Below are 12,235 nucleotides of genomic sequence, written 5' to 3'. Positions count from 1 at the left end.
GGGCTTTTCTTTTTTTTTTTTTTAATCCATTTTTTGTAGAGACAGGGTCTCAATATGTTGCCCAGGCTGATCTCAAACTCCTGGCCTCAAGCAATCCTCCTGCTTTGACCTCCCAAAGGCCTCAGATTTCAGGCATGAGCCACTGTGTCCCACTCCCCAAGACTTCTGAATAAAACGAACTTTAATTCTTTAAAAGCTTGATTTTTTCTTTAGTTGACAAATTCATTGTCTTTGGATTATCTCTCTCTGTTGTAGTTTTAGGGTGACAAGAGCTTGTACTTTTAAAAATTCATCTTTCTTCATCATTCTATAACTAAGACAGTCTTGGGCTGGGCATGGTGTCTCATGCCTGTAATCTCAGCACTTTGAGAGGCTGAGGTTGGAGGATCACTTGAGCCCAGCAGTTCAAGTCTGGGCAACATAGTGAGACCTCATCTCTATCTTTTTTTTTTTTTAAGACGCTCTTTGTGTTTTTTGTTGTTGTTGTTGGTGGTGGTGGTGGTGGTGGTTTTTTTTTTTTTGAGATGGAGTCTCACTGTGTCACCCAGGCTGGAGTGCAGTGGTGTAATCTTGGCTCGCTGCAACCTCTGCCTCCTGGGTTCAAGTGATTCTCCTGCCTCAGCCTCCTGAGTAGCTGGGATTACCGACGTGTGCCACTACACCCTGCTAATTTTTGTATTTTTAGTAGAGACAGGGTTTTGCCATGTTGGTCAGGCTGGTCTCGAACTCCTGACCTTGTGATCTGCCCACCTTAGCCTCCCAAAGTGTTGGGATTACAGGCATGAGCCACCGTGCTTGGCCAAAAAAAGACACTCTTGAGGATTCTCAGAGATAAACATTTTCTGGTACAGCTAAACCTTGTTTAAAAATGTATTGGATAAATTTTTAAAAATTTAAATTCCAAGTGAGAGCCAAAAAAAGTTCACATTAAATTAACAGAGACTGAGTATAGTGGCTCACGCCTATAATCCCAGCACTTTGGGAGGCCGAGGCACTTTGGGAGCCCTTGAGCCCAGATGTTTGAGACCAGCCTGGACAACATAGAGAAGCCTTGTCTCTAAATATAAAAAAATTTTAAAAATTAGTCGGGCATGGTGGTGCATGTTTTTAGTCCCAGCTTCTCAGGACCTGACTAACACAGGGGGATGGCTTGGGCCCAGGAGTTCAAGGCTGCAGTGAGCTATGATCTCACCACTGCTCTCCAGCATGGACAACAGAGTGGGACCCTGTCTCCATTTTGTTATTATTATTTTTATTTTTTTATTTGAGTTGGAGTCTTGCTCTGTCATCGAGGCAGGAGTGCAATGGTGAGATCTCAGCTCACTGCAACCTCTGCCTCTCAGGTTCAAGCGATTCTCCTGCCTCAGCCTCCTGAGTAGCTGGGACTACAGGTGTGTGCCACCACACCTGGGTAATTATTGTATTTTTAGTGGGGTTTCCCCATGTTGATCAGGCTGGTCTCGAACTCCTGACCTCAGGTGATCTACCTGCCTCAGCCTCCCAAAGTGCTGGGATTACAGTCATGAGTCACCACACCTGGCCTGAAAAAATTAATTAGTTAATTAACAACACAAGGAAGACAGGTGGTTGGTGAGGTAAAATTAACAGCACAGAAATGTAGAGAAAATCAGGTTAAAACTGATAGAGATGATGTTTCCTGGGGTGGTCAGGGAGGCAGCTTCTCAGAAGGGGTGAGACTTGAGTCTAGCTCTAGAGGGAGGGTAGGGCTTACAGAACATTCCAGGCAGGGGAAAGAGGGTAAGAAACCAACAGAAAAGCCATTGGTGATCCATGGATATGGAATAGATAAATTTGCTCAGAGTAAGATCCTCCAGAGGTGAAGTGCAGATTAGGTTGAAGAGTCAGCAAGAAGGGGCCGGGCGCAGTAGTTCACGCCTGTAATCCCAGCACTTTGGGGAGGCCAAGGCAGGCAGATTACCTGAGGTCAGGAGTTCTTAGACCAGCCTGGCCCACATGGTGAAACCCTGTCTCTACTAAAAATACAAAAATTAACCAGGTGGGGTGGCGGGCGCCTGTAATCCCGGCTACTCAGGAGGCTGAGGCAGGAGAATCACTTGAACCTGGGAGGCGGAGGTTGCAGTGAGCTGAGATCGTGCCATCGCACTCTAGTCTGGAGGATAAGAGCGAGACTTTGTCTCAAAAAAAAAAAAAAAGAGTCAGCAAGAAGGGGAGAGTTTAAAGGGCCTTGAATAGCAAGAAATGGAGTTTGGACTTGGTTTCATGGTCAATTTAAAATTACATAACTTTTTGAAAAAAGGGGAATATGTTCACAGCATCATTTAATATTAAAGTAAGAAGAGGCAGGCTGGGTGTGGTGGCTCATGCCTGTTATCCCAGCACTTTGGGTGGCCGAGGTAGGTGGATCACCTGAGGTCAGGAGTTTGACACTAGCCTGGCCAACATGGTGAAACCCATTTCTACTAAAAATACAAAAATTAGCCAGGTGTGGTGGTGGGTGCCTGTAATCTCAGCTACTCTGGAGGCTGAGGCAGGAGAATTGCTGGAACCTGGGAGGCGGAGGTTGCAGTTGCACTCCAGCCAGGGCGGACAACAGCAAGACCCCATCTCAATAAATAAATAAATAAATAAGCCAGGCGTGATGGTGCATGCCTGTAGTCCCAGCTACTCAGGAGGCTGCAGTGGGAGGATTGCTTGAGCCTAGGAATTTGAGGCTGCCATGATTGCACCACTGTGCACTAGCCTGGGTGACAGAGTGAGACCCTGTCTCAAAAAAAAAAAAAATTAATTAATTACATAAATACATAAAAAATAAAGAAGAGGCCAGGCATGGTGGCTCATGCCTGTAATCCCAGCACTTTGGGAGGCTGAGGCAGGAGGATGGTTTGAGGCCAGGGGTTTGAGAGTAGCTTGGGCAACATAGTGAGACCCTCTCTCTACAGTAAATAAAGAAAGAAAGAAGAGGTTCAATAGCCAGATGTGGTGGTGTGTGCCTGTAATCTCAGCTTTTCAAGAAGGATATTAGGGTAGGAGGATTGCTTGAGTTCAGGAGTTTGAGGCCAGCCTAGGTAACATAGTGAGATTCAATTTCAATTTTAAAAATAAATAAATAAATAAAAATAAAAAGAAGAGACCAATGTTTACAAGGTGATTCTTTGAGATAATTGGTCTCCACCTTTCTCTTTTTTCCTATTTAATTTTTATTATAGGTTCAGGACTACATGCACAGGTTTGTAGGCCAGGTACGGTGGCTCATGCCTGTAATTCCAGCACTTTGGGAGGCTGAGGTGGCTGGATCACGAGGTCAGGAGTTTGAGACCAGCCTGGCCAACATGATGAAACCCCATGTCTACTAAAAATACAAAAAATTAGCCGGGTGTGGTGGCTGGCACCTGTAATTTCAGCTACTCGGGAGGCTGAGGCAAGAGAATGGCTTGAACAGGGAGGCAGAGGTTGCAGTGAGCTGAGACTGCACCACTGCACTCCAGCCTGGGCAACAGAGCGAGACTCTGTCTCAAAACAACAACAAAACCAGGTTTGTTACATAGGCAAGTTGTGTGCCATGGGGGTTTGATATACAGATTTCATCACCTAGGTAATAAGCATAGTACCTGACAGGTAGTTTTTCAATCCTCTCCCTTTTCCCACCTGATTTCCAACTTTCTTTATTTCGCCCCCCGACTTGGAAAGCCTTTCCTTCTCCATTTTACCTAAATTAATCTGACTCTGGTTAAGACCTGTTTAAGTTCTAACCCAGGCTTTCAAAAAACATAATAGATCTCTTCATTTTCTGAGGTCTGGCTTCCATTTGGTAATTTGCCTAATGTTATTTCCCTCAGTAGTTTGTTAATTCCTAAAAAGCAGGAACCATGCTGATATTGTGCATCTTCTTACCATGCCTAAGAAGTGTTACGTTTCTTTTAAAACAAGGAAACAAACTGTAAAGCACCAAGTGCATGATCTTAATTTTATTTATTTATTTATTTGAGACGGAGTCTTGCTCTGTTGCCCAGGCTGGTCTTGAACCCCTGGGCTCAAGTCATCCTCTGACTTCAGCCCCACAGAGGAGGTGGGACTACAAGCTCATGGCACCACTCCAGGCTAATTTTTGTTGTTGTTGTTGTTTTTGCAGTGGAGTCTCTCTCTGTCACCCAGGCTGGAGTGCAGTGGCAGGATCTCGGCTCACTGCAACCTCTGCCTCCTGGGTTCAAGTGATTCTCCTGCCTTAGCCTTCTGTGTAGAGGGACTACAGGCATCCACCACGCCCGGCTAATTTTTGTATTTTTAGTAGAGATGGGGTTTCATCGTATTGGTCAGGCTGGTCTGGAACTCCTGACCTCAGGTGATCCACCCGCCTGGGCCTTCCAAAGTATTGGGATTACAAGCGTGAGGCACCATGCCCGGTCTAAGTCTTTATGTTGTAGTTGTTTTGTATCTATTCCTCATCTTGCTGGGGACAGGGATACCATTTTACACATCTTTCCAGAGTCAATCACAGTTTTTAACAATTACTGTATGTACTCTATGAATAAGATACCTGAAGATTGATTCTCTTTATCGGTAATGTGTGGACTGTATCAGGCAACTAAAACCCCTATCATCAAAAGTCTGAAGTTATTAAAGGGAGTGGAAGAATACCATCGGGGCATATTTTTCTCGAAGGTGTGATACACAAATAAAATAAAATCAATGTATAGTGAAATCATCACTGTATTTAGAGTCAAAATGCCTTGCCTGTGTTCCAAACTTTGGGCCAGTCAACCTACCTGGTGCACGGTTTCCTCATTAGTTTCTTCAGAGAGTAATTGAGATATTGTATAAGCTAGCACCCAGCATACGGCAGGCAAATACTGCTGGATTTCTTCCTTCCACTAAATGAGAAGAAAATAATGACTCCCACATTTACACGTTTTAGAATATTTTATTTTGCGTCAGCGGATATAGAAAACGAGGGATGAGAGAACAAGAAAGGAAAGGGGCAAAAAGGCAAGGTGTTAAGCGGATTGACCCAACGCTTTCGTTGATATCCTCCCCAATTTCCTGGATCTTGGGTCTCGCTCTCCAAGCAGGCCTCCAACCACACCGGTCTGTCCGGATCTCCCTCCCCGTCAGTGCCGGCTGTCCCCACCAAGCGCGGTCTCATCCGCTCCCCCGCTCCCACAGCCCACTTTTCCCAGGCCCTTGGCCATCCCGCGCCCTGTAGGAATTCACCTGCACAGAAACAGCCAGGGAAACCGTCCTCCCTCCTTGGAGCCCGCCTCCCGCAGCCCCGGCCTCCCTCCCCCGCCCCCGCGCCACCCCGGCGCCCCGCCCCGGGCGGGGAGAGTCGGGGCGAGGGGAGGGCCTGCCAGGTGAGGCGCGGCCACCCTGGGCCTCTCACTTCCGCCCAGGTGAGGCAGGGCCGACACCTAGCCCGCCCGACCCGGGCTCCCACCTGCTCCTCCAGCGCACCAGGTAAAGCGTGGGGTCCCGGCTGTGCGGTGCGCACTTGCCCCTGGGGGTCCCCGCGCCTGGAGGCCGGCCAGGCGCAGCTCCCTCGCGGGCTTCCCGGGCCTGCCTGCCCTGTCCCCGCGCTCTCCCCGCCCGCCCGCCTGGAGTGGCTGGGAGCCGGAGGAGGAGGGCGCCGCCGGGCGCTCTGAGGGGCCGCGGCTGGGATGGGGCGCCCGCTGCGTGCGTCCGCTCTGGCCTGGGAGGCGGGGCGGGGGCGCCGTCCTCCTGCGTCGGGCCCGGGTGACCCCACGGTGGTCCCCGCCCCGCCGCGCAGGGCTCGCCGAGGCCGCGGGCAGGGAGGGGCGCCGCCCCGCCTCCCCCCGGCTTTCGGGCCTGAAATCTCGGCCCACTGGTATTCGGGGGTGGCACGGATCCGATTTTGCGCCCAGATCGGTGCCCAAGTTTCGCTCCCAGAGGTGGGCGGAGTCTTTCCATCGGTGGCCGTGGAAGGAGGGAACGGGGTGAGGGGACAAAGAGGAGGGGGTGCTCAGAGCAGGGCTGAGTGTGCGACTTGGGCTCTGCCGCGTCCCGTAGCGGAGATTCCCAAACCAGCGGTCAAGCCCTGGGCTCTGCCAGCCTTGCTGCGTAGATGGGGAGGTTCTGTCGGAAAGTGCTTCCAGCCTTAGGGGAAATTCTTGGATTCCTGCTTTTAAATCAAGCTCAGAAAAGCGTTTTCAGATCACTTCCACCCTCCAAAGCGCCCCAGTCGTCCCGCACGCAGGCCGAATTAAGTGAACACCCCTTCACCTGGCACTTTGTCATATTTCCAAGTGACTCTTGGCACTTTGGATTCGAGTTTGTTGTTTACTGACTTGCCTCTGCCATTTAGAGGGTGCCGCTTTCAGGGCCTTATTTCTTGACTGCATTTAGGGTCTGGCTATTGGTAGGTGCGCAACAAGTGTTTCTTAAATGAATGAAGAAGCCTTTGGAAACCCTGAAGGACAATGTCGATTCCACTGAGGATGATACTACCACATTCTGGGCTAAATTCCTATTGGCGGCCAATTAATTTGCACACATCTATTTGAAAGAAGTGGAGTCAGGGGCAGCAGTTAAAAACTTAACTCTGTTTGCAGCATTAGAAAATGTTAGGTGAGATTGAGCCTTTTAGCTAAAGTGAGCTTTGATGTTTTTAGGGCCCCTAATGGCCTTTAAGATGTTGTTAACAACAACAACAGCAACAACAAAACACTCCAAATATGTTGAATTTATTTGGGAATGAGAAATGAGGATTATGACCCGAGGGGCACAGCCCTGGCAAGACATATATGCATGTAAGAGGGGAGGGTAAAGGGAAACTTTTATTGGCAAAGTAAGTGCAGATAAGCTGCTTGAAAACAGAGTTTATTGGTTTTGCAGACTCAAAGTCAGAGTTGGCCATTGTTGAAGATGCCATTACTGGGCAGGTGTTATGGAGAGCATCTTATCAGGCCTGGGCACCCTGCCTCATGCCTGTTATCTCAGCTACTTAGGAGGTTTAGGCAGGAGGATCGCTTGAGGCCAAGAGTTGGAGACCAGCCTGAGCAATATGGCTGTCTTTACAGAGAAAACTTTTTAAATAGTCAGGTGTGTCGGGAGGTTGAGGCAGGAGAATTGCTTGAGCCCAGGAGATGGAGGCTGCAGTGAGTGGCGTTTGCACCACTACACTCCAGCCTGGGTGACAGAGCAAGAACCCTGCCTCAAAAAAGAAAAAAAAAAAAAAGGGAAAAAAGATGATCTTATCTTATCTTATCTTATCTGAATTACTGCATTCCTAAAGAAAGAATTTCTTAGGGGGTTATTTTAGTTTCTTGAGACGATCTTTATCTCAGACATGCAAGCATGAGCTCTCTCCCTCAGGCTCTTCATCTCTAGTTTGTTTGGGTCTGAGAAAAAGTGATTTTTGACCTGGTATCTGCAACTTTCACAAAGATAATAAAAAAGCTAATAAATATGGAAATACTTATGGATAGAACTTAGAACTTACAAAATGAGTTCTGAAGAGATTTGCTCTTACTACTCCAGATCCTATTAGGGGTAAGAGGAAAAACACAAACTTTTTCCTCAGCTCTCACACCACTACAATCAACACTGAAGATTTCTGTGACCAAATAAATGTGTGGGGCAATCACTTCTGCGTCAAACAATAGCTGAGCATCTTCCAGTTCGATTCTGATACTGTCTACCTGGGGATAGTGTCAGATCCCATAGGACTGCCCCCACTTCTGATGCCAGTCACAAGTCCTAGATTGTTTTACCCTGGCTTCTGACTAACCACCTATACATTGGGAATCCCATAACCCCCCCCTCTGGTTTGGTTAATTTGCTAGAGCAGCTCACGAAACTCAAGAAAACACTTATTTAGGTTTATTACTAGTTTATTATTAAGAATATTACAGAGGATACAAGAGGAAGAGATGCATGGCGTGAGGTATGAGAAGGGGCATACCACACTCCAGGAACCTCCGTGTGTTCAGATATTGAGAAGCTCTCCCTACCCCATTTTCTTGGGCTTTTTATGGAGACTTCACTGGGTAGACATAATTGAAGCATGGAGTAGGGGAAACCCAGCAATGCCTATCTGTTCAGATTTTTCTTGGCCTCTCTCTGTAGCATTCCTTCCTCCAGGGTATGGGCAGGACCCCTTCTTATGGGGGTCTTATGACCTGCAGTCAGACAATGGAGGTCAGATAATTTTAAAAAATATTTATTTATTTATTTATTTTGAGACAGAGTCTTGCTCAGCTGCCCAGGCTGGAGTGCAGTGTCGTGATCTCCGCTCACTGCAACCTCCGCCTGCCGGGTTCAAGTGATTCTCCTGCCTCAGACTCCCGGGTAGCTGGGATTACAGGCCTGTGCCACCATGCCTGGCTAATTTTTGTATTTTTAGTAGAAACAGGGTTTTACCATATTAGCCAGGCTGGACTCGAACTCCTGACCTCAAGTGATCCACCTGTCTTGGCCTCCCAAAGTGCTGGGATTACGGGCGTCAGTCACTGCACCTAGCCAAAATTATTTTTATTTTAATTAATTAATTAATTAATTTAGAGACAGAGTCTTGCTCTGTTGCCCAGGCTGGAGTGCAATGGTGCTATCTTGGCTCACTGCAACTTCCACCTCCCAGGATCAAGTGCTTCTCCTGCCTGAGCTTCCCAAGTAGCTTGGATTACAGGTGCCTGCCACCACACCTGGCTAATTTTTGTATTTTTAGTAGAGATGGGATTTCACCATGCTGGCCAGGCTGGTCTTGAACTCCTGACCTCAGGCGATCCACCTGCCTTGGACTCCCAAAGTGCTGGGATTACAGGCGTGAGCCACCAGAACTGGCAATTATTTTTATTTTTAAAAATTTTTATTCATTTTATTTATTTATTTTTGAGACAGAGCCTTACTCTGTTGCTCAGGCTGAAGTGCAGTGCTGCCATCTCCACTCACTGCAACTTTCACCTCCTTTGGTTCAAGCGATTCTCCTGGCTCAGCCTCACAACTACGTGGGGGCCTGCGCCCCCGTGACCAGATAATTTTTTTTTTTTTTTTTTTTGTATTTTTAGTAGAGACAGGGTTTTGCCATGTTGGCCAGGCTGGTCTCGGACTCCTGACCTCAAGAGATCTGCCCGACTAGGCCTCCCAAAATGCTGGGATTACAGATGTGAGCCATCACGCTTGGCCTCTTTTAAAAAATTTTTAGTAGAGACTGGGTCTTGCTATATTGCTCAGGCTGGTCTCGAGCTCCTGGTCCCAAGCTATCCTCCCGACTTGGCCTGTGAAAGTGTTTGACTTGCAGGCGTGAACCACCCTTCCAGCCCAGAGAATTTCTTTACAGCCAGCTTCAAGATGGAAAAGCAGGGGAAGATTAGAGTCCTGCCTTGGGGAGAAAAAGGGCAGGAGAGTGTCAGAGAAATTTCTGTTTTCTGAGGACTGCTTCTGAGACCTAAAGCGCCCCACCAGTGTAACAAAAGACTGTAACAAGAGTCATGGGAGTTATGAACCAGGAACCATAGATGAAAACCAATATACAGTATCACAAGGAGGTCACATAAATTGGGTTTCCCATCAGAAAGATAGTTGTGTTTAAAGCTGAATAGAAATTGTATTAAACTCTTTTCTGCATTTAATGAAACCGTAATAAGTTTAAGCCATGCATTAATATTTCTGTAACTATAAAGCTAACATATTCATTGTAGAAAAATTGGAGAAAATTTTCAAAAAAGAAACCAAAAGTACACAAACTATCTACCATTGAGAGTTAACCACTAATAACATTAGGATGTATTTTCTTTCAGATTGCATTTTTAAAGTTAAAGAGAAAAATCTGTATATATGTTCTCATAGTGAATTCGCATTTAGAACCTTGTGATTCTGAGAGTGGCTCAGCATTTTCTAGTTCTTACAACTGCATTTTTACTTAACAGCATTTAATCATTATCCTTACACTGAACAGCCAGCAGTCTGAATTTACTTGCTTTGTTAAAGTTTAACAAGAATACATTAGGTTGGGGAAGCCAAAGTGGGATTTAATTTGTTCACTTAAGACTTTGCTCCCCTTGGTGAGCCAACTTGGTAAGCTTTTTGAGAAACGGGACTGATCTGCCTTGGTATTTCCATGACCATTGCTATATTTTTTTCCTTAGGGTTTTGTGTAGATTTGGATGCCTTTTTTAAAGCCCTTATTTTAGGTTCTGGTGCAAATGGGGAGAAGTTTAGTGCCTGTCAATACCCTTCCTTTTAAGTCAGTGGGATAGATGGATGCTGAAGAGGGGAGCTCACTTATTTTTTGTGTTTGTACAGCTGTCCAGCCAGTAAAGTCTGGAGACAGGGAATTGGGTCCGCTTACCATGTAATGCTTGACAAGTCATTTAATTCTGGTCCTCCAGAATCTGGTCCCATTTGCAAATGGTCTGACTTGCAGAGATTTGGCGAGGTTGAAAGAAAATAATCAAGAATGTGTCTTGTAATCTGTAAGCTATTATTCTCCTGCTTTTCGTTCCTCCCTTATGTTTAATTCCAGTAAAATTACGGAGTTGTGATTTTTTATTGGGAAGAACTCAAGTTTGTGAGTGCTCTTACTCAGATAGTTACTTTAAGAAAAGGCGTAGAGACCATATGAGCTGAATTGATAAAGAATTCTTTTCTAAAAACACGGTGGAGGAAGAAAAACAAAAACAAAACAAGAATCTTTCTGAAAAGGTATAGATTAAAACTTTACTACAGTAAGCCACTCTCACACATGGGCGTGGGCCACTTTATAGTGGGTTACTTAGGATTGAAATGTGCTGTAAATGCACAGTACACACAATATTTTGAACAGATGTCTTGTAAAGGAAACTAAAATATCTTATTTTTATTTTTTGAGACACAGTTTCACTCTATTGCAAAGGCTGGAGACGCCTCCTGGGTTCAAGTGATTCTCGTGCCTCAGTCTCCCAAGTAGCTGGGATTATAGGCGTGTGCCACCACGCCCTGCTAATTTTTGCATTTTTAGTAGAAACGGGGTTTCACCGTGTTGCTCAGGCTGGTCTCAAACTTCTGACCTCATGATACACCCACCTCAGCCTCCTAAAGTGCTGGAATTACAAGCATGAGCCACTGATCTGAATATGTTTATTCTTAAGAGGGTTTAGTTTACCAAAGCAGTTACACTCTTATGTGTATAATGCCTTTTTTTATTATTATTATTATTTTTTGAGACAAGTCTTGCTCTGTTGTCCATGCTGGAGTGCAGTGGGTTGATCTCCGCTCACTCCAACCTCTGTCTGCCAGGTTTAAGCCATTCTCCTGCCTCAGCCTCCTGAGTAGCTGGAACTGTAGGCATGCACCACCATGTCTGGCTAATTTTTTGTATTTTTAGTACAGATGGGATTTCATCATGTTGGCCAGGCTGGTCTTGAACTTCTGACCTCAAGCGATCCACCCACCTCAGTCCCGCAAAGTGCTGTGATTACAGGCGTGAGCCACCGCACCTGCCCATGTAAATGGATTAATACTCCAAATTATAGGTCCTCTCTATAACCTCCTCCCTTGTACTCACTACAATGGTGAAACATTTTATTTTTTAGTCTTCTCAAAACTAACTTACTGATTACACACTAAAATCTCTGCTACAATAATTTAATTATTAGCTTTTGCAGTGCCATGATCATGGTTCACTAGCCCTGACCTCCTGGTCGCGAGGGTTCCTCCCACCTCAGCCTGGACTACAGGCATGCACTACCATGCTCAGCTAGTTTTAGTTTTTGTAGAGATGGAGTTTTGCCATGTTTTAAATCATTTTGATTGAAAAGAGATACTAACAGTAGCTATCGTTTGTTGAATGTGTACTGTGTGCTAGGCCAAATGCTCTAAATTATGCTCTTTAGTCTTTTCAACATACATATGAAGTAATTTTTTTTTTCTTTATTTCCCCTGAGATGGAGTCTCACCCTGTCACCCAGGCTGGAGTGCTGTGGTGCCATCTTGGCTCACTGCAACCTGCATCTCCTGGGTTCAAGCAATTCTCCTGCCTTAGCCTCCCAAGTAGCTGGGATTCAGGTGCCCAACACCACGCCCAGCTTTCTTTCTTTCTTTTTTTTTTAAATGTAAACAGAATTTCGCTCTTGTTGCATTTTTAGTAGAGATGGGTTTCACCATGTTGGCCAGGCTGGTCTCGAACTCCTGACCTCATGATCTGCCCGCCTCAGCCTCCAAAAGTGCTGGAATTACAGGCATGAGCCACTGCACCCATCCATGAAGTAATTTTTATTAACTCGTTTTTACAAACAAGGGGACTGAGGTGTAGGGAGATTTAAAC

General features: G+C 46.0%; 1 protein-coding gene across 7 annotated transcripts in view; it reads left to right on the top strand.

The window, feature by feature from the left end:
• The first annotated feature begins 5,330 nt into the window (after positions 1-5,330).
• Positions 5,331-12,235, top strand: part of PATJ (PATJ crumbs cell polarity complex component) — a 409,036-nt gene continuing 402,131 nt past the window's right edge. For 5 of the 7 annotated variants that reach the window (XM_038000719.2, XM_038000715.2, XM_038000710.2 and 2 more), the window contains exon 1: positions 5,331-5,433. The gene's annotated coding sequence lies outside the window, so the exon portion shown is untranslated. The remainder of the gene's footprint in view (positions 5,434-12,235) is intronic. The other 2 variants (XM_073007246.1, XM_073007247.1) reach the window with 2 other exon arrangements.

The sequence above is a fragment of the Chlorocebus sabaeus genome, chromosome 20 (genome assembly GCF_047675955.1).
Source record: "Chlorocebus sabaeus isolate Y175 chromosome 20, mChlSab1.0.hap1, whole genome shotgun sequence".
NCBI lineage: Eukaryota > Metazoa > Chordata > Mammalia > Primates > Cercopithecidae > Chlorocebus > Chlorocebus sabaeus.
Note: the sequence above shows the minus strand (reverse complement) of the source record. Positions and strands in the feature narration are given on the sequence as shown.